The sequence below is a fragment of the Phalacrocorax aristotelis genome, chromosome 7 (assembly GCF_949628215.1).
Source record: "Phalacrocorax aristotelis chromosome 7, bGulAri2.1, whole genome shotgun sequence".
NCBI lineage: Eukaryota > Metazoa > Chordata > Aves > Suliformes > Phalacrocoracidae > Phalacrocorax > Phalacrocorax aristotelis.
The window spans coordinates 33,303,767-33,328,820 of NC_134282.1; the positions used below are offsets into that span (position 1 = coordinate 33,303,767).

The 25,054-nt window shown below is 48.6% G+C and overlaps 1 long non-coding RNA gene across 1 annotated transcript in view; it reads left to right on the forward strand.

Annotated features, from left to right (window-relative positions):
- Positions 1–5,571, forward strand: part of LOC142060142 (uncharacterized) — a 50,266-nt gene extending 44,695 nt beyond the window's left edge. Inside the window, exon 3 of the long non-coding RNA XR_012661648.1 lies at positions 5,410–5,571. This is a non-coding gene — a long non-coding RNA (uncharacterized LOC142060142). The remainder of the gene's footprint in view (positions 1–5,409) is intronic.
- Positions 5,572–25,054: the final 19,483 nt, after the last annotated feature.

The following is a 25,054-nucleotide window of genomic DNA, read 5'->3' on the forward strand; positions in this document are numbered from 1 at the left end:
TAAGACCTGATGTGCAACAACATTAATGATGCAGGGGGGAAGATGTTGCAAAAAACCCCATAATGGCTCGAAACCAGCATAATGGGGCATGCAGGAGCAAGCTTGTTAAAAAAAGAAGGCTGGTCATTAAAAATCAAATGGAGTTGGTATCTTCTGGAAGGGAGAGGGAAAGGGCAGGTTGAGCTGGAGACAAAGGACCTTTGTCTCTAATTACAGGAACAGCAGAAGGCAGCAAGGGAAGATGAAAGCTCCATGTAAAGTACCAGGTGTTTTGATCTGCAAGCAAGTTACCTCTGAGATGTTCTAGGAGTATCCCCCAAGTCAAATTAGCTTCTCAGGGTTTGTTTTAAAATAATAACCATGAAAAAAATATTCCTTTTTTGTGTGTCTTTGAGACTAAAAGCTTTAAACACAAGGACCTGATCCACCACCCCAGCCCTCCCCGGTACAGAAGTATCCCTTCCTTTCCTGCAAGGCTCCACCTGGAGCTTTGCTGGATAACTTCCTCCCCGCAAGCTTGACCCAGAGACCAGACCCTCCAACCCATCAACTGCATAGATTTTTCCCTCTGCTGGAACAATTTATTTTGGATTTATAGGCTGTCTTCCATCTTGGGACCCCCACAAGCATGTGGGGACAGCGCATTGACTCGGGGGGCTATGGAGCAGTGGACTTTGTAGGAGACATAGTGAGGAATCAACCTCTGACCTCTTGCTGCCTCTTCTTGTATGAGTTTGGCTTAGAAAAGCCTTGCTTTTCCTAGGAGTTAAGAGAAATTAAAAATTGGAATGGCATTTGAAGAAGAAATGATATCTTTAGGAACCAAGTGTGCAAACACCCAGGACCCATCCCTGCTTTGGGTGCAGACTCTCCCATAGGCATCACATATTGCCCCAGGACCCAACCTCACCTGACACATGCTTAATCGTTAATGAGCATCTGAAGCTGGAGATACTTCTCTAGGATGTTCCTGGTATTGGCAACTCTTAATTTACTGCCAGAATGGTTCCCCGTGGTCTGGCTTCGTCTTGGAGAAATGTATAACTGACAGTCGGTGAAAACACTGTTTCATCCAGCAACAGGGTGAATCCAGCAAATAATTGTCCAAAGATTATTGCAGCATAATGGTGCAACAACAGCAGCCGCTGCACATCATTAGAGCTTACCAGGGAGTGCGGGAAAAGATTCAACAGAACTAAAGCAAATAAATGCCGAGCAAAATACACAGCAGATGTAGCATATTAGTTGTGCACGGATTGACTTAAGAGCTGTGTGTCAACAGCATCGAAGCAAGGCAGGGGTTGGCAAAGCCTGAGGCTGGTTCCATGTCTCAAGCACAGCTCCATCCTCGTGGGTTCTTGGATTTAAAGGAGTTGACAGGCACTCAGGAGTGGTTGGGATCTCCTACAGTCTTTCTCTGGGACTTTGGAAAGAGGTATTTCCCCACCCCCTGCCTACCAGATGGGTGCAATAGCCCATGCTGCCTTTGCCTTGTTCCTCCAGGTGGTAATTCTTTTTGCCCCTTTTTCAGCTATCAAAGCTCTTCTGCTGTGCTGATACTGGCCATGCTCCTCTGTTTTTTATTATATTTTACTCTGTGCATGTATCATAGGGGTCTGGCATCATCACCATTTGCTCTGCACCTTTATAAGGCTGCTTGGGCTCAGAGCCCTGCAAATATTTGGGCTGCTCCATCAATGGAAACATAAGAATTAGCAATTTCCAATTGCCTGTACGTGGGAAAATCAGGATGATCAGAGCCTGCAACAGTATCTCATTGCTTCTTGTAGCCAGCCATTCCCCTGCTCCATGGGATGGGGACCAGCCAGTCTGAGGGGTTGCCCCGGCCTGGGAGCGTGTCCCAGTTTCTCACTGGGAATGCTTTGATCCATCCAAACCTGCAATGAACCTCTCCATAGGAGAGGAATAAATGCTAATGGGGCTTTGCTCCTTTTTAGTATAAAAGGAAGTGTTAAGGCATTGGTGGAGGTTGGTTGGGGGGAAAAGCAGGTACCTCCAGGTTAGGTCACCCCAATTAAGAGCTGCAAGTGGCTGGAACAAAGGTTGTCTGGACTGTTAAATCTTGTCTAACCAGTAGGAACTGGCTTGGGCAGTGTTTTTGGGGAGAAATGGAAATCCCTGAAGTTTCTGGCTTTTTTGGAACTGGCAACAACTTTCTGTCCTAAAACTCAGTCCTTGGGTGAACAATCCAGGTGAAAGCAAAGCAATCGGGGACATAATTTTTCAGTAAAAATAGCTTGGAACATTTGGGGGTTTTTTAGCCTGGTGCTGTATTAGTGCAGACCTCAGAGCAGCTGGAAAAAAGGTTTATTGGATTATGGAGATATTCTCCCCGCTCTCTTCCTCTGCTGTTTTATATCCCTTTTATTGCTCCCCCATCCTCAGCACCCAAGTCCCCTCTGGTCCCGGATGAAGATGATGATGGTCCATCACCAAGTTGCAATATCACCACTTAATTTCCTAGACAAGGCAAACCCTCTACCTCCTTCCTCCAGACTATGAATCACCAGTGGTGGAGCTTTCTGTGTCTGAGATGTGCCTAAATATCACTTAATGTGTGGCAGAAAGTAAATATTCCCTGTGAGCCATACACTGAAGCTAAGCACAAGTTGCAGCAGCTGGGGGATGTTTCCAGGCTGCACTCATGCGCTGGAGAAACATATCACAGAATCACAGAATGATAGGGGTTGGAAGGGACCTCTGGAGATCATCTTGTCCGACCCCCCTGCTTGAGCAGGCACACCTAGAGCAAGGGGCACGGGAACGCATCCAGGCAGGTTTTGAATGTCTCCAGGGAAGGAGACTCCACAGCCTCTCTGGGCAGCCTGTGCCACTGCTTTGTCACCCTCACAGGAAAGAAGTTTTTTCTCATATTGAGGTGGAACTTCCTGTGTTCCAACTTGTGCCCATTGGCCCTTGTCCTGTCGTTGGGCACTATTGAAAAGAGCCTAGTCCCATCGTCCTGACACCCACCCTTTAGATATTTATAGGTATTGATGAGATCCCCCCTCAGTCTTCTCTTCTCCAGGCTGAACAAACCCAGGTCTCTCAGGCTTTCCTCATGTGGGAGATGCTCTCCAGCCCCCTGATCATCTTCGTAGCTCTCCGCTGGACTTGCTCAAGCAGTTCCCTGTCCTTCTTAAACTGGGAGGCCCAAAACTGGACACAGTATTCCAAATGTGGTCTCACTAGGGCAGAGTAGAGGGGGAGGATAACCTCCCTCAACCTTCTGGCCACACTTCTTTTAATGCATCCCAGGATACCGTTGGCCTTGGCCACAAGGACACCTTGCTGTCCACCAGCACTCTCGGGTCCTTCTCAACAGAGCCTCTTTCCAGTAGTTCAGCCCCCAGCCTGTACCAGTGTGTGAGGTTGTTCCTCCCCAGGGGCAGGACCTTGCACTTGCTCTTGTTGAATTTCATCAGGTTCCCTTCGGCCCAGCTCTCCAGCCTGTCCAGGTCTCGCTGGATGGCAGCACAGCCTTCTGGTGTATCAGCCCCTTCTCCCAGCTTGGTGTCATCAGCAAACTTGCTGAGGTTACACTCTATCCCATAATCCAAGTCATTGATGAATATATTAAACAGGTCTGGATCCAGCACAGACCCCTGGGGAACACCACTAGTGACAGGCCTCCGTCCATACTCTACTCCATTGATCACGACCCTCTGAGTTCTGTTGTCGAGCCAGTTCTCAATCCACCTCGCTGTCCACTCATCCAACCCACAATATATAGGACACCATCAACTTTCAGCAATTTATTCCGACTATGCCTTTTTTGTCACTATGGTAACTACAAAGTAAAGATCAAAGCAGTGTGCCAACAGCAGCAAAAGGTATTATTTCCCACTGCTCCCCCCCCCCCCCCTTGCAGAAATAATTTAAGCTTGGTTTTATTTCCTTCCCATTCAGAACAAAGCCCTTGCTGCTGGCCAGTGCTGCTACAAGGGGTTGTACCTTTTTTTTTGGCAAGGGATAGATCCTTGTCTCCAGCTGTTGAGAAATTGCACCTCAAGAGTCTGAGGATCAAATAAGCTGAATTTCCTTCAGTTTTGAGGCAAACACGCAGTGCAGCTTGATTGATGGGTGGTGGGGTAATGCAGCACAGGATGAAGAGTGCTGATAGAGAAGGTCCTGTATTTGTATTTTAACAGTGGTTGTGGTTTGGAGGGCTGGAGAAGGTCCTGGGGGTGGAGGAGAGAAACTGGAGCTACCAGAGATTTGTGGGGTGAGAAAAAACTTCTCAGGAGGAAATACTTCGTTGCTTTTCCTTCCCTGTTGAAAAACACTGATTTAATTAAAGGAAAAGAAATAGTGAAGGAATGGCACTGTCAATAAGGTAGCCTGGGTGCGGAGAGCAGAGGTGCCCTGGGGGCTGCTCTGAGAGTTTGATGGCCCCAGGTAGGCTCCCATGGCCATGTTGCTTGGGGGACACTTGATTCCCAGTGCCTGTGGTGGGACCAGAGTTGCTCATTGAAAACAAGACGAACTTGGCTACATGGTGGGCTGGCATCTTCTCTTGGCTTAGTGGAGCAGCTTGCCTTGGGTGGGAAGAAAAGCAGGCAAGGTGCTGAGGCAGGTTATAGGGTCACTGCAGATCCTAAAATGTTCCATCCATCACTGGCTGGATGGGCTTGTTGAGGAGCATGCTGCTGCCTGACCTGACTGCGAGCTGCCAGACCCTTTGATAGGTTTTTCAGTTGCACATGGTACAGACCAGCCTGGTAGGACCTGCAGCGATGGAGGGGAAGCCCATGTTGGAGCAAGCAGCAGGGGTGCTGGTCATGCACCAGCTGCCTGTGTGTGCTAGTCCTCTTCCATCTCATGCCGGGCAATTTGCTGGGAGTGAATATTCTCCGCGGCTGCTCCATGGGGATTTGATTGTCACTTAAAATGGAACTCAGCAGGCAGCTGAAACAGTGGAGAATAGGAGGAGGAGGAAGAGGGAAAGTACCGTGCTGGCTGTCCTGGCTAGCACAGAGGCAGGATGTTCATGTCAGACAAGGGAACCCCCCAACAGTTGATATTGCTGCTGGCTATGCCCCATGGCTCTGGGGCTCAGGATGGGTTTGGGGTCCCTTTCCATGCCCTGTGGCTCAGGCTGTGTTTGGGGTCCCTTTCCATGCCCTGTGGCTCCAGACTGAATGTTTTAATGTAGACAAAAAGCCAGAAACCACATAAGTTTTGAACTCTGCTTGATTTTTGCTTGCTTCTACTTGGTTATCATGGAACCAGGGTGCAGGTAAAAAACATTTACGGAAGGGCCCCATTCTTTGCATGTAGCTGCAGCTTCAGGGTGTTCAATGAGGGTGCTTGGGATCCAGCAGTTGCCCTGCTCTGATTATCCTCTTAATTATTTTAATTATTAATAATTGTGCTCTTCCCCAATAGGTGTAGAAATAGACAGGCAGGTGCAAAAAGGAAGAGGATGCTCATTGACGTGCTGCCATCGGCCATCCTTCCAGCCATCGGTCCCCTGCCACCTGAAGCTGAATTTCTTGCCAGGCACGTGGTATTTCCAGCCCTACTTTGTTGACTAAAGCAAAGCTACTATGGAAGTAAGTACAATCCCAAACTCTGTATTTTTAATATTACCAAAGTGTAGCCAACATGCACAGGCCAACTTTAACTCTGATTTAAAACAGAGAAAAAAGGGTGTTTTAGAATACATGAGCACATTGGAAAGTACAAAATTTGAGGCTTCTATGCTGTGTGTTTGCAATATAAGTAGTAATCACTTCCTCTATGGGCTATAAAGCAGCTTTTGGTTTGGAGGGAATATAATACTGTGTGTATTTGTTGTTTCTGCAGATGAAACGAGATGCACAGTCACAGCAATGAATAGTACAACCAATTACCATGTAAGCCCTTAAAAAACTTAGTGGAAGGTTTTTGGCTGTCAGGAGAGTTTCTGGAGGGATTCTGAGGACAGCCAGGGGCCATCTGGTTTTAAGAAGGAATTTAATCCATTTAGGAGTGGGATTATGCGATATATTTGCTTGCAGGTGCTGGGGCATGGTGGCCTCAGACTTGCTTTGAGTTTCTCCTTGCTCCTTCAAGCTTCATGTTGCACTGAAGATTGCCTCTGCTTTATTCTTCTTTTTAAGTAAAAGTATTTAATAAGCAAGAGAGAAAATATATCTGGGGATGTGCTGTCATGATGGAGTTGTGTGAGGATATAGGGCAGGACCTACTCCCACTTCTGCAATTCTTGATTTGATGTGCTTAGTGCATTATTTTGCCAAGGAAGACTTGTTCAGGATCACTGAGCATTGCCACTAGTTTGTAGTTATGTGCCAAAACCCACAGTGAGGACAGGGGAATAGTTCAATGCAAGTGAGCAGAGCTGGTTTTAAATGAACAGGGGTGTTTCCAATGCTGCAAGATTTCCTTTAGCAATGGTGAGTTAAAATTAAACCTTTAAGAGAAAGTGAGAAAAGCAAATTAAATTTCAGTGGGGAGGTAGCTCCAGGGTCTCTCCTCCCTGACTCATGTGAGCCCCCACATGGACAACCAAAAGGCAAATTCCCACTCGGTCCAGTGTGTTTGGGTTGTTTTCACGTTTTTTCCCCATCTTTCCTTAACTGGAGATGCATTTATTGTTCCAAGCTGATGTTTTCCAGACGGAAAGGGTTGGGAGGGGGATCTTGTTGGCTGTGGAGTATGGATCTGCCTGGAGCATCCCTCAGGGTGCCCCGACATCAGACTTGACTTGATGCGTTGTGAGTTGTTAGAGGGGGAATGAGAGAGAGGGTGGGTGGCTAATTACAGGGAAAAAGCTGTTCTGGTCATCCCAGAAGTGTTTGTGAATTTGTTAAGCAGGAAAACCCAAAGCTGGCTGTGCTGGTGGAGGTGGGCTCTGGATTTGTGCAGTGGCTGAGCTCACAGAACATTTCACAGAATCACAGGTTGGAAGGGACCTCAGGGATCATCTAGTCCAACCTTTCTGGGAAGAGCAGAGTCTAAACAAGATGGCCCAGCACCCTGTCCAGACGACTCTTGAAGGTGTCCAACGTGGCCGAGTCAACCACTTCCCTGGGGAGATTATTCCGATGGTGACTGTCCTCAGTGTGAAAAATTTCCCCCTGGTGTCCAATCGGAATCTCCCAAAGAGCAACTTGTGTCCATTCCCCCTTGTCCTCTCCATGTGACTCCGTGTAAAAAGGGAGTCTCCATCTTCTTTGTAGCTACCCCTTAAGTACTGGTACATTGTAATGAGATCCCCTCTATGCCTCCTTTTCTCAAGGCTGAACAAACCCACTTCTCCCAGCCTATCCTCATATGGCAGCTTCCCAGTCCTCTGATCATCTTGGTGGCCCTTCTCTGGACCCCTTCCAGCCTGTCCACGTCCTTTTTGTATAGCGGGAACCAGAACTGTACACAGTACTCCAGGTGTGGCCTGACAAATGCTGAGTAGAGTGGGATAATGACTTCTTTCTGCTGGCAATGCCCTTTTTGATGCAGCCCAGCATCCTGTTGGCCTTCTTGGCCGCAGCATCCCACTGTTCGCTCATGTTGAGCTTTCTGTCCACCAGGACCCCCAGGTCCCCTTCCACAGAGCTGCTCTCCAGCCAGGTGGATCCCAGTCTGTCCTGCACTCCCAGATTATGTTTTCCCAGGTGCACGACCTTACACTTTTCCTTGTTGGACTTCATAAGGTTCTTGCTGGCCCACTCTTCCAGCCTATCCAGATCTTCGTGCAGAGCAGCTCTCCCTTCTGGAGTGTCTACTTCCCCACTCAACTTGGTGTCATCAGCAAACTTCAACAGGCTACACTTGCTGCTGTTATCCAGATCACTTATGAAGATATTGAATAACTTTGGGCCCAATATCGATCCCTGGGGGACTCCACTAGTGCCACAGGTTGCCAGTTTGAGAAAGAGCTATTTACCACCACCCTTTGGGTGTGGCCTGTCAGCCAGTTCCCCACCCACTGCACAGACCACTTGTCCAGGCCATAACGCGTTAATTTCTCCAGGAGGAGGCCATAGGGAACTGTATCAAAGACCTTGGAGAAGTCCAGGTAGACATTGTTCACCGCCCGCCCCATGTCAACCAGGCAAGTCACTTTGTCATGGAAGGCCACCAGGTTTGTCAAGCACGATCTGCCTTTAGTGAAGCCATGTTGGCTTTTCCCAATCACATGCTTCATTTGACTTGTGATGGCCCCCAGGAGGATTCATTCCATACCTTTCCCAGGGATTGAAGAAAGGCTGATGGGCCTATAGTTACCCGGATCCTCCCTTGAGCCCTTCTTGTAGATAGGGGTAACACTTGCCTTCCTCCAGTCCTCTGGGACATCCCCCATTCTCCATGACTTCTCAAAGATTATGGAGAGCTGCCTTGCGATGATGTCAGCCAGCTCTCTCAAAACCCTCAGGTGGATGTCGTCAGAGCCCATTGATTTGTGGGGATCAAGCTCCTGTAGTAGTTCATATACTAATTCTTCCTTCACTGATGGTGTGTCGTTTTTTTTGCTCAAGGTCATTTTTTTTGCTCAAGGAGAAGGCAGAGGGAGGGTGGTATCCATCTCCTGGTTCTCATCCAGCATTTCCAAGGTCTCATGTGAGCACACAGCCCCAAAACTTTGCACCCCACTGGACTGAGCCCCAAACAGGTCACTAAGGAGGTGCCAGTTTAGTCCTGCTCATGATCCCCATGGGATGGGGATGGATTTTCTGAGCCTGGTGCTGCTGGTCCATGCTCCTGAGCACACCTCATTTGCAGAATATGCTCATATCCCCAGAGGATTATAAATTTATAAAAATTTTGTATAAAATTATATCATTTAATATATACTTTTATTATAATTTCTACCCCAGGAGGGATAGAAGTAAGTATTTACATCACAGGAGGGTTCAGCCATGGGATGCTGCTGCCCCCATTAACCCTCTGCACCTTGCTGCTCCAAGCCACATCCAGGTACCCTCCCCACCAGGCACATGGTGGCACCACGTCAACACCTGCAATGCTTTGAAGAAGTGTAGGTGACAGGTCTATATATAGACAGGGGCGGGTTAGGGACGTTTCGGTGGAGCCATCCTGTTGGAAGACGAAGTCCTGTAAATACTAAAACACTTCCAAAAATCAGGGTTTTTTTACATTTTTCCAAATTTTCCATGAACTTTCATTTTCTCACAGAAGAAAACTGGAGAAGCAATAGCCCCTGTGTGTGCACGCCTATGGGCACCTCCTATCGGGATGTATGCATGGCTAGGGTCAAAATGAGCGAGAACAAGCCAATGTATTGCTCCTGCATATCCATCGGCAGCCCAGGACCTCCTCTTTTTAATCTGCATGGATAAAGGATGCAGCTATAGCTGTATCCCCGCAGGTATTCCCACGGGCAGGCAGGGTGGCAGGACCACAGGGAACATGGGACCAAGGAGCATTCGTCATCATTGCAAGTGCAGTGACATTAAACCAATGTTTGCAAATTGCTGACAAACTCGGTTTTGTCTGTGGCAGATCGGCATTGCTTGCAGCCCTTGATCTGTATTGCCGCCAACAGAAGCTCTTCAAATATTTATAATTCGCCCTTCGAACAATCTGAAAAGCATTATTACTGTGCCTGATGCTCAAATCTGCTGGTGCTAGATGTGGAAATACAGCTGGCCGAGGGGTATTGGAGTTGTGGGGAAGGTTTCTGAGCTGCTCCAAACATCACTGATGGTGCCTGAGGTACCCTGGGGATTTCTCCCAGAGTGTCCCAAGACCTTGGAAAAGGGCTTGGGCTCAAGGAGGAGTGAGCTGGAAGTGGGTGTCCTCCCACAGGCAGTTACATGCAGCCTCTGGGCACTCCAGGCTGGCATTTCCCAAAGATGGATTGAGCTTGGAGGGTGGAGTGACACCCTGGAGCCATCTCTACGGCATGTTATTTTGGGGAGTGGAAAGCCCTCCCCAGTGATGTGCTTTGTAGGCTCCTCTGTGGGAGTGACATTGGATTAACCTGGCAGGAGCTCGGTCGCGTGTCTGTTATGGTTGGAGCTAGCAATTGATGACTCCAGCATCAAGAGGGGTTTGCCTTGCAACAGGACTAGAGAATCCTTCAGAAAACATGTTTTGGATGTAAATTTGATGATGGGCTGAAGGAACTGTGTGTGTGGTGGTGGTGGTGGTGTGGAGATCCTCCCTGTGAAGGTTTGCCTCAGTGGGTCTCTCAATATCTCTCTGTCAACACGTGATGAAGTCAAGGAGGCCATCGGTTTGGGCAAAGGAGATGCTGTCCTTCCTGGCCGTGCAGAATCAGGCATGATGGAGTGGTGCTGTGTAATCCCCAGGCAGCTGAAGCTGGGAGTGATACCCCCATGAGATGCTGCCGCACCAACACCATGCAAATGCAGGTGCATCTGCTGAAATCCTGTTCCAGGTGATTTTTGACTCCGGCAAAGTTGGACAAAGAAGCGGTTGTGTCCTGCCATTTTTTGCAAAGAAAGAAAACAGAAAACCCTAATTTCTTTGAAGGCATGTTGGAAACATGATGTACAGGTGGAGGGAGTAGGTTGGTCCCATCCAGTCCCGAGCATCCTGCAGTAGCTGTCGAGGTTCATCAAAACTCAGCAACTATATAAAAGCTGGGGATTTCCATAAAGCTTATTTATTGATGCACATTCCCCTGGCTGCCTTCTGTCTTTTCCCACTCTGGGTTTTGGCAGGTTTTATGGTCAGATTTCATGTTCATTAGGAGGAAGGCCTGGCTGGGACTTGCACACATGCATATCTCCAGTGTGTCCAGGTCTCTGGCTGCTCTGAAAAATATTGCATGCAAAATAGCAAATCTGCTGGAAGTACGCTCAGGTAGCGCTTCTTTCCTGGATGGCTGGAGTGATGTGCAGTTCCCAGTCTTTGGCCAGACCTTGGGGATGGATGCTGAGTGTCCTTCCCTTTTGGTGGGGACACCTGGGCCCCCCTCAGATGTTTCTGCTGGGTGGATGGAAGTTGGGCACCAAAGACCTCCCAGGACATCTCCATGAGCCCTTGAAGGCTGCAGGAAGTTATTTCGTACTCGGGATGGGATGGTGTGTTCGTAGCCTGGCGGCTGTACCCTTACAGCAGTGACAGCCACTGCGCCAGCCCCGGCATCTGCAGTGACAAGCTTGTAGCTCTGGGGTCCTAGATGTGATGCCAACAGGGCAAACCAGGACTGCTTTGGGGTGCATCATCTCACCTACACTGTGGTCAGGTGATGCTGTACTGGAGGAAATAAATGGAAATCACTGCCTGTGAGAAGCGCAGGTGACCCAGGAGCAATCCTGTCCTGGAGGGATGCCTGGTGCATCCACCTTGACCTAAATCTCCCTTGCGCCTCCCTGCCCAAGGTATCGCCTCTCCTTGGGGACATCCCCAGCATCCCCCAACCACAGCTCTCACACATACCATCGGGGCCATGACTCACACATGCCGCCACCCCTGCCATACAACCCTCTTCCCTCCCACCCCAGGGCACCTAAATATATCTCCAACTCTGCACTGACACCCCACCCTGCACTCCTGAAACCCCATGCCTGCTCTCTCCTGTGCTCCCCCTGCCTCCTGCACTGATGCCCCCACACCCCGTCCCTCCCACAGAGAGTGTCCCTGCGGGGATGCCTGCAACACCAACCCATTTCTCCCCTGCTGCCCACCTCTGCCAGCGTCCCAATGTTTGTATTAATGCACTACTCGAAATACAGGCTGTGATGGAGAAGATATATTTAGACTAAATCCCTCGCAGTTAATTTGGGGCGAGGGGAAGCACGGTTTAATTTTTCTCTGTGATGGTTTAGCCGTGGGGTCTCTTTCAGAAGCTGTGCTCCTGCCCTGGCAGCACCAGCAAAGCCCCCAAGGTAGCAAGTGCTTTCAGGGACCCCCTGCCTTCAAACCTCAGATCTCATGTGCAGGTCAGAAACCCCGCAGCATGCATCTGAACCCTCCCCAGACTGTCTGTCTATCACTCCTGAAAGATTTTGTTGCAGAATCTCTCTCAATAACTCTTTCTTTGCAAACACCTTGATCTTGGTGATGTCTCACAGTAGTGAGTTCCCAGGACTGGTTGTGCCCCATGCGAAGCAGCCTGTGCTCACTTTCTTTCCCTGAAGGCTTATGTTAGGAAAAAAGATATTCTTTTTTTACCCCTCAAGATACATGTGTGCGCTCCAACCCACTAACAAACGCAGCATGACTCAAGGTGGTTTTGCTTGAGCTGGTCCCAAAAGATGCATGTTTGTATGCTGCAAACCAGGCTTGTTGAAGGGTGATGGCTCCCACTGGGCACATGGTCCCCAACCCCCTGCTCCTTATCCATCCATCTCTTCCTCGGTTTTAAATTTCTCCATCTGTTTAAGCAGAAGGTGTTTACTCCTTTGTGGATGTATAATGTTGCCTCTTACACCTCCATCGAGCAGGTCTGTGATGCAGCTTCTCTCCATCATCCAGGGCTTTGCCAGGCTGAGAGGGAGGCTGGGCTGAGCCCAACTGTGCACAGAGCAAGCTCTTACCTGCCACTTCATGAAGGGTTGAGCTACAACTTGAGTAATTTCTGGGTCTCCAGTGAGACTTCCACTCCCAGCGAGCACAGAAATGGTGCCAGCAAACGTTGAAGGCATCTCACAGGTCTGCTGAGTCCCATTTCTTCTTCCTGGGAGCTGTGAACATGATGGACAGAACACACCGGGGATAAAATAGGGCAAATTGTGACAGCAAAGAGGATTTTAAGTTTTCACCTCTTACAAGGAAATTACCTTCCTTTTTTTTTTTTCTTCTTCCTGTAGCCTAGAAATAAAGCAGCAGTAGATGGGAAGCCCACTATCTGTGGCATTATGGGTGTTCAGCATAGGTGATGTTGGGTAGGCACATTGTGCCCAAATCAAATGGAGGATGAAGAGAGCCCTTTCCCTGCACACCCTAGAGCACCAGCACCTCTCCTTGCAGGCGTGCATACTGGGGGCAAAACAGCAGCATTTGCCTCTCTTTTGGGGGGCATACTTTGGAGTTACAGTCATGCTCTGAGTTCCCTGCAGGGCAGGAGTGAACACTGCCTCGGCAGCGTGATTACCAGAAGCTGGAAACCAGGTGAGGAAGTTTTTTATCATTACTCTTGCCTATCTGTCAAAGGAGGTGTGTCTCATATCTGCAAACCAAAGACTGAAATGGGAGATCAGGATTTATTTGGGAAATAAAGCTCTCTATATATATTCATTTGGGTTTTTTTCTTTCCCTTCCTACAGTCTATTTATCTAATCCATTTATATCTATTCATCTATCTGTCTCCTGTTTATCTGGAATATCTTTCAATATAAATCTATGCCTGTTCCTTTCTGCATTATCTCTCTTGCCCGTATGAATCACCATCAATCTAACTGTAAAATCTCTCCCTTTCTCTCCATCGTCTTTGAATAAATTTTGGCTGTAAGACTGCTTCTCTTTCTCGCACTACCTGTTGCACGCTGCAACTTTTCCTAATCACGACCACCATTCCTCTTGAACAGAATATTTTAAGAAAATGCGTCATTAGCAAGAGATTTGACTGATCATATATGTTATGTATTTGGGGATGTGATGTTGAGCTGGGGCACATCCCTGTGATGGACTATGATGGGGAAACATCCATGACAAGGAGGTGTGTAAAGCCCTGGGGAGATGTCACTGGGTCTTCATGGTCTTGGGGAAAAAATAAGCCCTTCTCTCCAAGTTTTTGCTTGGGTTGCAAACATCAAGTTGGGTTGCTTTCGAACCATGTCCCTTTTCCACCTCTCACTCCTGCTAGTGTGACTCAGAGGCATCGCAGCATTCCTGGCAGGTATCACTTCCCACCAGCTCTCAGCAGCACTGACCGGCTCAAACACTCATTTATAAATGTGAAACTCCATGCTGTTTGTGCATTACAAGGCTGCAGGGATTGGTGGGCAGGCAGTTAAATATTTTTTTCATGCTACATCCCATGGTGCCCTTGATTAATTTTGTTCTCAGCATATCTAGATTTTGTGCTGAGGTCTTGTCCCCACCATCCTGCTGATGTTTAACCTTCTTCATGCCAGTGTGATCAGCCTGGAGCAGGATGTTGTCTCCTCTGCTAGCCCAGCTTAGGGCTCCTTCTTCCTGGGAGGGTGAATCAATCCGTTTCAAGCCCCAGATGCTTTCTTTGGACACAGACACTCAATGCCCTTTCCGCCATTACAGGTGACACAGCTTAAACATGGTTCTCCAAGAAGCCTGCTTTGCTCCCCGTACCAGGGAGAGAGAGCTTGAGTGACCCCAGCAAGAGGCACATCTCCAGAAGTCACAGGTATTGTCAAGAGACACTAATATGTTTACTTTAATATACTAATGTCTAGTTATTGTATTAAATTAGCAACAAGTAGCCATCAAGAATAGAAAACACCCCTTTCTGCTGTAGTAAGTTCAGTGATGGAGCATGTCTTGTGTACGTATGTTACCTGTAATATGCTGGCCATGTGGAAGACGGCTGGCACTGATAGCAATTATTTGAGCCTTTTGGGAGACAAAAAAGGACTTCCCCTTCACTTGATCAGTGTGAGGTGAGTGCAAATTAACCTTCTAGGAGGTACCTTGGTATTCTCATGATATGGGTGCTCTTACACAGGCTGCACTGGGACAGTAAAGGAGCTCAGTTTCAAGGGGGATGGACTCTGGAAGGTGTTTATGTCTGGAGATTTCCCCTTCCACCTGTATTTTCACAGTCTCAGTGTTTTCTTCTGAAATCCCCAGTTACCTGAATCATGCTACTGCCTGAGAGAAAAGCTCAGTGTTTCCTACAGACAACTGCATACACCCTAGTTTACGTGCATGACCCTGATGTGGTCAGGCTTGAGGAGAGAGAGATGTTGAGCTATTCCTGGGGATGGAAACTCCGCCATGTAATTACATGCATTACCAGATGCTGCTGCCTCTATATCCCCAGGCAGGGCAGGACACCATGCACTGCCTGCTGTCCTGATGCCCATGGCTGCCCTTTCCCATTGCTTTCCACCTGAGTCCACCTTCTCCAGGAGGAACATACTCTTGGCCTGCCCCATCTCTCCCACGCACACCCTCATCTCCAGTGTTGCTATCCCCACCTCCTTTCTCAAGGGCAGATACCTCCTGCTTTGCTCCCATCCTGTCTTGCTGCAGGGTCTTCATCTTGCACTTTTTTCCTTCCACGGTCCCAGACAACTCTTCCCTAACACATCCCTCGTGCCTTCAGCAATCCTCCCCCCCTTTTTTTTTACAGTTGTCTCCTCTCCATTTCATGGCCAAATGCAGAAGGAGCTTGGCTGGACCCTGCTGGCTGGAAATCCTCCCCAGAAGTGGACACCAGGCATGGAAAGCCTCACATGGATTACAGTTTTTGAACACCTGGGCCAAGTCCTTCAGGAAGCATATTGGGCATACATATCCTTTTCTTCTTCTTAGCCACAGCTGTCTCTTCCTCATGGCCATTTCTTCCATGGCAAAGCTCCCATGGGACACCTCTCAGGAAAACAAGGTAAACTCACTGAAATTATTTCCCAAATGTAAGTTATCAGCATGTATTTTTAATCAAAAAACAATAACAGGGGATTTATCCTCTTTTTCTGTTTTGATGGAAGCCAGGATGCGTAAGATAACCGGCAACACATATCCACTAGATAATTAGATTGAAAGAAAATCACCCCTCTGAAGACAATTAGATGATAAAAGAGATCAAGGTCCCTGGGAAAGCTTAATCCTTCCCATTTTTCCATTACTTCTCAGACATTTCACTTTGCTGTTAAGAAATTTAATTTGCTGATGAGCAGGAAGCTTCCAGACTTGGAAAGAAAAGTTGTGTTGTGTGAGGACAAGCTATTAAGGATTCAGTGATTGTACAAACCCTGATGGTAGACTCCCCTGAGAATCAGCACGGGACATCGGCTTTTTGGTGGAATGAGGCTTCTGTCACTGGAGGTGTCCTCCAGCCACCCTCAATAACAGCAGATAAAAATAGTCCGTACCCAACCACCTGTCCATTCAAACCTACTATATCTCTTTGACCATGGCCACAAGGTGAGGTCTTGGGGGGAACCTGGACACCTGTGTGAGTTCAGGTCTTTTAGGGGTTTCTTTGAGGGGCATAATTGTGTCTTTCATAGATTTGGTTGGAAGGAAAAGGAGGGTCCCCATGTCCTCATGACCAAGGCTACAACCTGGGAAGAGCCAACCAAGCTGGTTGCTCCTGCTGTGCGCAAGGGTGTGTCCACAGCTTTGCTTGCAGCCTCATGGCATATCCTCCTCCAGGAGCTTCCCCCACCAATGTACAACTCCGCCCTGCAAGGTTCTTTCCTTGTGCATGGGACAGTCATTCACAGGTGGAAGCCTCCTCTTAATCTCGGGCTACAGAAGCCCTTTCTAATGAAAATCTCAACTGAAGCGCTACCCACCACGGGGAAGACACTTTTGTCTGTCTTCCCTTAGGTGCCTTTTAAAATCCCCCTTCTACTTCTTGTTTCCTTCCCTGGCACTTGGTGGTTTGGTGATGACAGATACCTTCACAGTTGATGGACCCACTGGTCTGACACCCACAGGCAGAAGACACCTCCTCACTGAGAAAGTGGTGAGACCTCCTGGCCAACCCTGTGCAGTTGCAGACCCAACCCCTGTCTGGAGTGAGAACACATACCCCAGACTCAGGGGGTGTCTTGGATGACCATGAGAAGCCCTTCATTGCTTCAACAGTTATAAGTACATAACCAATGTGAGAAATGCACCAAGTCAGAAAATATGGACAATTTTTGTCCAAAGTTCTGCAGCTGGAGGTAAGTGAGAAAGCCTGGTCACCTCAACCACTGAAAAATGCTTCTCTCAAACCCTGGGAAATAACTACCAAAGTGGATTGGATGTCTTGTTGCTGTCTACCTATTTTTACAATTTTTTTTTGTGCATTTACTAAATGCTAGTTGTTTTGTTTCCAGGTGACAAAAGAAGGTTTGGACTCATGGGTTTGCAGTATTTAGATCTGGAGGCACTAAGGATGGGGTAAAGATCATATGAGAGGTGAAATAACAGGATTCAGCTCCCCTGAGAGTGGGTGCAAGGAGGCCAGCACCTAACTGTGGTGTGCTCCACCTACTTCCCCACTCCCAGTGATGAAGCAAAACTGAGGCAGCTTGCCTGGGAGGGGGAGGGTGGTCAAGTATCAGAGCAGGACCTGGACTGCTGTCTCCAAATGGACAAGGCAAAACAGCACATCCCCTGCCTGCCTTGTTCCTTGCAGCATGGGTTGGGTCACCCCTGGGTGCTCAGTTCTCCATACTGTATGCATACTGTATAAAATGTGTTTTCTGCCTTGCCAGTGGGATGCTCTTCAGTTAACAGAGAGGTGAGGTGTCCCTGTGCCCCTTGCAAAGCCATGCTGCAGCAATGTGGTCCACCATCCCACTGCCACCACAAAGCTGGTCTGGGATGAGCCTGGTCACCACTGATGCTTGGGGTCTGCCACACCTGGGGATGCGCAGGCAGGAGGGAAAGACTGCCCCATGCCACACAATGGTCAGCAGGGACCTCCTGTAACGTGGGCACTTCCCTGAGGACCACCACAGCATGGCTGCCCTCGAGCATGAGAATTGCTCCAGCATTTTCTCACCCTGCTCAAACTGGCCTTTCATTGTCCCCAGAGGAAGGAATCAGCTAAATGCCTCAGCTGTGCTTCAGCTGTAATAAAGCTGCACAGCTGGACCCAGACCTGATATCAGGCTGTGTCCTGGTGGCCAGAACCCAGCAAGGGTAATTATGCCACAGAGCAATATCTCCCCGGTCCTTCCCTGGGGTTTCAATCAGGAATATTATTTCTCTCTTCCTCTCCTTGTCCGAGTGACTCAGGAAGGGGTAGAAGACCAAATCTCCACTATGGTGTCTGTGTGGCTTAAAAATTAGACTTTTCCACTTGCCATGGGAGGTTTTGCTTCTTTTTCCAGACCAGGCATCTCTTTGAGCAGGTGTGGTGGCCAGGGTGGCACTGGCTGGCTTGGTGAAGGAGGCTGCAAACTCACATCAAGGAATTTGGCTCAGATTTTTAGCATGAATTATTAATTCATAGCCAGCCTTTCTTAGAGCGGCACTCTCCCTGATTCTGGAGCACATGCTGCAGAGCTGATTTAGTGCAGCTGGCAGGAGCTTATATTTATATTGTCACCTTCACCCCCCAAAATTAATTTGCATGTGCCCATGAGAGGACATTTCACCCCTCTCTCAAAGTTGTGTCCAGTGGTGAGTCTTGGAGGACTGACCCCTTGTTCTGCTGCTCCTGGAGTTGATTTTGATGTTGGGATCTTTCTCCTGGCAGTGTGGTCTTCCCTCTCCCTGTCTCCTCCACTGGAGGCTCACTCTTAGGCTGTTCCCTTTCAGGGAGTTTGGTGGATGGAAACCTCACACATGAGTCTGATGCCCGGGGAGGTGTTTCGAGACTGCTTTCATCTCTCCTTGTATCAATAATTAATATGCTGATCCAGGGCAATATTATAAACAGGGTAAATACTTTTTTTCCTCCCCTTTTTTCCTTCTTTTTTTGGTAAGCAGCAAACCAAAACCAGCAGCTGTTAGCATCACTGCTCAATGGGGACTTAGTCTTTCTGTGGGACCTTCTTCCCTGCTGAGACACCCTATCCATGCCTCTGGTTGGGTGGGTTGGAGATGGCTGTGGCTGTCTCCAGCCCCAGGTCCTTGGGTAAGTGACATGGCTTGGTGTCTCCATGGAGGGGAATGGTTCCTGGCAATTTTAAAGTTTAGACTTTTTAAAGCTTTACTTTTATTGGGAAACTCTCATCTCCCATGTATAATGGCATGGAGTCCTTTCAAAGCAACTGAGAACCCTCTGATGACATTCAGTTCATTCATGTTTTGGAGGCTGCTAGAAGGCCCCTCTATGGGGACACCAGCATGGGCACAGGTTTCAGTGCAAGTGGTTTCCCCAGTATCTTCACATTAACCATTTTCATTTCTCACTCAACCTTTAATCTTAGAATCATAAAATCATTAAGGTTGGAAAAGACCTCTAGGATCATCAAGTCCAGCCCTCAACCCAATACAACCATGCCCTGAAGTGCCACGTCTACATGGTTTTTGAACACCTCCAGGGATAGTGACTCCACCACCTCTCCGGGCAGCCTGGTCCAATGCCTAAACCACTATCTCATTGAAGAAATTTTTCCTAATATCCAATCTAAACCTCCCCTGACACAGCTTGAAGCCATTTCCTCTCAGCTTATTGCTAGTAGTTTGGGAGACCAACACCCACCTCACTACAACCTCCTTTCAGGTAGTTGTAGAGAGCAGTAAGGTCTCCCCTCAGCCTCCTCTTCTCCAGACTAAACAACCCCAGTTCCCTCAACTGTTCCTCATAAGACTTGCTCTCCAGAGCCTTCACCAGCTTTGTTGCCCTCCTCTGGACACGCTGCAGCACCTCAGTGCCCCTCTTGTAGTGAGGGGCCCAAAACTGAACACAATATTCGAGGTGCGGCCTCACCAGGGCCGAGTACAGGGGCCGATCACTTCCCTACTCCTGCTGGCCACACTATTCCTGATACAAGCCAGGATGCTGTTGGCCTTCTTGCCCACCTGGGCACACTGCTTAATTCCTCCAAGACAAATATTTGGAATTTAGAAATCACATCACAGCTCTGTGTGTCCATCAGAACTGAGGAGCTCTCTGAAAGAAAGGCTGAAGCATTCTTGGTAGAGAGTTGCCAGCAGCTGAATCTCCAAGCCCCTACTTGGGCAGCAAATGAGGGACACCTTTCCACAAGCCTTCAGTGCCTCATTTGCTGACTGCAGGCATCTTGGCCTCAGTGTTGAAATAGTTTTGAAGGTCATTTCATCAGCCAGTTGGCATTTATTCTGGAGAGCACCACAGCTAACATGATTCACCTGAGGCCAATTATACCCATGGCATGTGAACTTCTCAAATATGCAGATAGGACTGTCTTCCTCTTTCTTGTCTGCAGAAGTTTCCTCTGCCTTTCATGATGTTCCTTGAGGTTCCACAGTCCAAACTAAAATATCATCTGCTATAACTTCAGCACCTCCTAATCCCTCAAATATCTGCTAAATTACTCTTTGAAATACCTTGGGAACAGAACTAATTCCAAATGGCATTAGCTTAAATTCGCAATGTCCATTGGTGTATTAAAAATCACTAGCTTTGAACCCCATTCATCTAATTTTACTGGCTTTAATAGATGTCCTGCCTTCATGCTGAGAATATTTCTGCTTCTGAGAACACTGCTAACTTTTCATTAAGGGTTTCCAGTGGATAATATCTCAATTTGAAAGGCTTTATTTAAACCATATAAATCAACCTGCATTTATTATTTATTTGGCTTTTTGGTTCCTACCCTTTTCAGTTAATACACTTTTAAACCTAGTATATCGGTTGATACAGTCTAGTGGGATGAAAGACAATGATAGGACAAGTTGTTCAGTCCTGACACAGAAGGTAATCCCAGGGTGATCCAGGGAGCCAAGCACATTCCAATCCCACCAGTTTTGGATGGTTTCCTCTCCTGTCCACCTCTCCATCATGGTAGGATGCGTGTGTCCCTCCTGCCACTGAAAAAGGATTTAGGTTCTCTGTAAGCTGATTAATAGCCATGTTGGGATGCACCTTTTGTCAACTATTTCACCTCCTGTGCCAGAAGCCTGTGCCTGCAAGGAGGGCACTCTGGTTGGAAAGTCATGGGCTGCCCATGCTTGGGTTGTTCAGGATGCTCTCCTCCTTGGGCTGCGGCTGTACCTATTATTCCCCTGCCAGCATAGAAGGAGTGGCTTTGTCAGATTGTGGACCAGTGGTTTTTCACTGTTTCCATCTGATTTGGATGCAAAAAGGACCACAAATATACAAGTAAAGTTTCCTGGTAGAGGAGGTCCAGGGCATGAAAGCAGTTTGAGAAGCAATCAGTTCTCTTCAGCCCAAACTTCTCCCAAGGAGCACCTTACTCCAAATTTCCTTCTGGGTTTGGGACACCCAAGTTTTCCCCTTTGTTGAATCCTCTCTGCAAGGTGGATCTGAACTGTTTAGCCTGTGATGTTGTAGGAAGGGTCCTGGTGAGACCTTCTGCTTCATATCCAGCTTCAGTGCAACTTCTTGGGGTGGGCATGCAGTGATGTACTTGCTTGATGTCGGGGCTTGCCCAGACCTTGGGGAATGGGACATGGTCTCCTTGCACAAATGATGGAAGACTGAAGCTTGAACATATGTGATCCTACAATAAATCATACAGGACCCACCATCTATGCCTACCAGACCGGGATTAATCTTCTCCAGGCATTAGCTAGGCACACATCCAGCACGTTGGAGATGAAATGAGTTAACAGGCAGGGAAAAAGCTCAAAAAAGGAGAAAAATTGGAGAAAAAATAAAGAAAAGTCCTTGAGGGTTGCTAACCTGGTGCCTCTGGAAGCTGAGCAGAGCTGCCATCCACGCACAGCTCTCTTCCAGCTACGTGGGCGAGGGAGAGAGCAAGAGGAGCTGGAAGTACAGAGGCTGCCAGACAAGGAAACAAGCTGAAGGGGAAAGGAACCAGAGGGAGACGCTCTCAGATCACGAGCACCTTTGAAGCATGCAAAGGAGAGGAAATTGCTCCTCACCCCCCTTGGGATAGCAGGCTGGCACGCAGTGGCTTTTAAATCGGATTTTAGCTAGGTGGAGGGAAGGAAGGGAAGTGGGAGGAGGGAGGGAGGCTGTCATATCTCCTGCCATGAAAGAGGAATCTCAAATTCTCCAGTGTAGACTCACTTTTCATTTGAAAGTCTTCTCTGGGAGCTGGTCTGATGAAAGATTAAGATCTCCCGGTGGGAGATGGCTTGCTGCCCATCTATGTGAGACTTGCCTTAGCAGTGCCAGTGCTGCGCGCCTGGGGCATCCACCCTGCTGCACACCACCCAATGTGTCCCCTGGCTGGGACATCAGCTCAGCCCCAGCCCCGTTGGAGCTCCTGGGCAGGAGCGGGGTGCCAGAGAGCAGGGTGAGCCTATGATGTGCCCCTCCCGAGGGCCACACTTGGCTGATGGAGCCAGGGAGCAGTGGGAAAGTTTGGTGGCTGTGGGGCAAGGGATACAGCTCCAGCCAGGTGGTGGCATCTTGCCCCTTTTCCACTGCAGCTGGTGGTGTCAGTTGGTGCTGGGGATGGAGCAGGAGGGTGATGCTGCCTGTACCAGGTGGTGCCGAGCCAGCTGTGAGGTGGTACCTGGTGCCCGTGGGGAGTCACCATGCCAATGTGGGGACCAGGGGCTCAACTCAGACAAGAGTACCCCAACACTTCCCTCTGCCTGGGCACTGATGGGAGACTAGTAGCTGTGGTTTGACCATTTGCATAGCATTTCTGCAGCCCTCCAGGACATTTAGCTTTGAAGAGCATGATGCCTCGAAGCACTGGGGACTGTTTGGGCATCACTTGGACTCTGACTGATGGTTTCTCCTCTGATGGGGTGCAGTAGGGGGCTGGGCTGGCCAGAGAGTTGGGACAGGAGAAGCAATCCTCTCCCATCTTGGCTCTCCTTGCTGTGATGTTTTGCAGGGATTGTGCACAAGATGATGCTTCCTCTGTGTTTCCAGGCTGGTACAGTTGCACTGGGCATCCTGATTTTTCTCTTGCTCGTCCAGCACATCCTTACCCTGCCAGAGCACCTTGGTGCCCTTGGGGGTACCTGTGCCAGTTCTGGCTGGCCCTGCCGGGCTCTGCTCCCCTCCAGGGACACCCTGTGTGCATCTATTTTCTGTGCAAAATCAAGCAGGATAATCATTGGGTTGGATTTCAAAGAACAAATCCCCTCCCATCCTTTGGGTAGGACTCTCATACTGGGGCTGGCTCATTTCTAGGCTGGCTTCCAGCAGGGAAGGGTTGGAGGCCACATGGCAGCTGCCCCAGATGATGGGACTGGAGCTGCCAGCGACTTTCTGCTGTGACCAAGATGATCTTTAATAAATGCATCAGGGACTTCTTGCTCTTCCCCTCATGGCCCCCCCCCCCCCCCCCCCCGCCTTCTCTCTATGCCCTTGGAGTTCGGATAAACTGTGGCACACTTGAGCAGTGGGGACTGCTTGGCAGGTGGAGGAGCATCACCAGCTGGGAGGCATCTTGGTGAGCTGGTGCCATATCTTCACTGGCCAGATGCATTTTGATGGATGTATTTCTTTTCTCTCTGTTTGCTCATGGTGGGTCTTCCCACTGTCACAATGGACCTGATGAAGCTGGGAAGAAAGACAGATAGACAGAAAGAGAGCCATGGGCATGGGCATGGGCACAGCTTGGGGTCTCCCCTGTCCATGTTTGCACCTGGAAAATTGCTCGTCTCTCCTCAAAAATCCACTTTTCCTCCCTGTTTCTGGGAGGGTTCTTGGGATATCAGTTAACCCTCTTGCTTTTATTTCTCCAGTGCTGTGAAGCCCAGCATGGCCAACCTGGACAAGAAGCCCTGGAGTTGGGATGGTGGCTCCAGTATGAGCCAGGGATTCCCCCAACTATGCCAGGGATGTGCCAGGCTGGCTGTGCCAACACTCCCTGCAGGAAAGAAAATAATCCGCAGCCCTCTGGGATATTCAGGGAATATCCCAAAAGGGAAATTTGCGATATCACTACTGCAGATTTCTTGCAGAACATGCAGTTTTATTGAACTAGAAAAATTCCTAGAAGCCTATTAATACCAACCGAAAAAAACCCCATTATGGCAAAAGTGTCATAATGGATTTTTTTCAGTCTCATTGCATTTCAATAGTCAAAATGTTTCATTGGTCCATTATCACTTTTCTTTTATCCAGACTTTTCTACTGTCTCACTTATGTATAGGCTTTGTATTATATGTCGTATTACACTGTTCAAACATTATCTGAGTAGAATTTTGCTACTTATTGAAATGAAATTCCCCTTTGGAATTTCCTACAGGACAAGACTCCTTCCAGTGGTGCTAAACTGAGAGACGTGCTTGATCTTGGGATATGGTACCGCTCTTCTAGAGATTCTTTTGGTGAGAGCAACAAGTCATTCCCTGCGAATCCTACAGAAGGCAATATAGCTCTGAGCATTTTACTTCCTAAGCTTTCTGTCTCTGAGCCTGTTTTGTCACCCAGGGTGCCTCCCAGCACCACAGAAGCAATTTCTTCAAGCTGAGCTTAATTACTTTAATAAAGTAGATAATAAGGGGTAGAGAGAGGGAGGTACTTAGGCAGTAGGAGGTGATGCTAGTAGAAGAGATGATAAGACGGAGGTGGGGAGGAGGTGTTTACTCCCTGTGGTAGCAGGTTGCTGGGAGCCTTCTTGGCCAATGGTGGCTTCACCAGGAGCTGCTGCTTTGTCCTGGGGAGGTGCTGTGTTTTGCCTCTGAATAATCCCCTGGGGATGGAGCTGCTCCACCTCCCTGGCTCACACTGTGCCTCTGATGTCCCTGAGGGACACACTGACCATGGAAACACTCCCTGTTCCCTGTAGCTGGTGGCCTGGAGGATATTATTTGTGGTCCTTTGGTGCTATTTATCCCACCCATCCTCTTTATGTTGCTTTTTCACCTCTCCTGCTCTCCTCTGCTGTCCCAGCCCAGGAGGCTCTGGTTTAACTCTGTGCCCTGGGGAAGCAGTGGTGTAGGCAGGAGTGGGAACAGGGCTGCAAATCCCCAGCTTTGGGCAATTCCCTGGGCAGAGGTGCAGGCAACTGATGGTGGTGAGGGCTGCCCCAATACTGCCTGACCCTTCAGGGTTTGCTGCAGCCCCCTGAGCCCTTCCTCTGCGGGGGACACCCTCCCTGTGGGTGATTTTTGCAAGGTGATTGCTTTTGAAGTTCTAGAGTCAAGCACTAAATAAGTTGGCTCCTTTTCTTTTGGGGACTATTTATAACCCCCAGCCCCAAAATGGGAGCTCCCCTTGGTGAGCAGGTCCCCAGCAAGACCCTCACTGCACTGGTTCCATCCCTTCCCAGCCAGCCTTTGGCAAGACTCAGCTTTTCTTTTTTTTTAAAAAACCTTTCTGCAGAGCCATGGGATGAAAAACAGTCTTTGGAGGAAGTTAAACAGCCTGTGTTCCTCCATAGTGATTTGGGGTCTGCTGTCCTGGTCC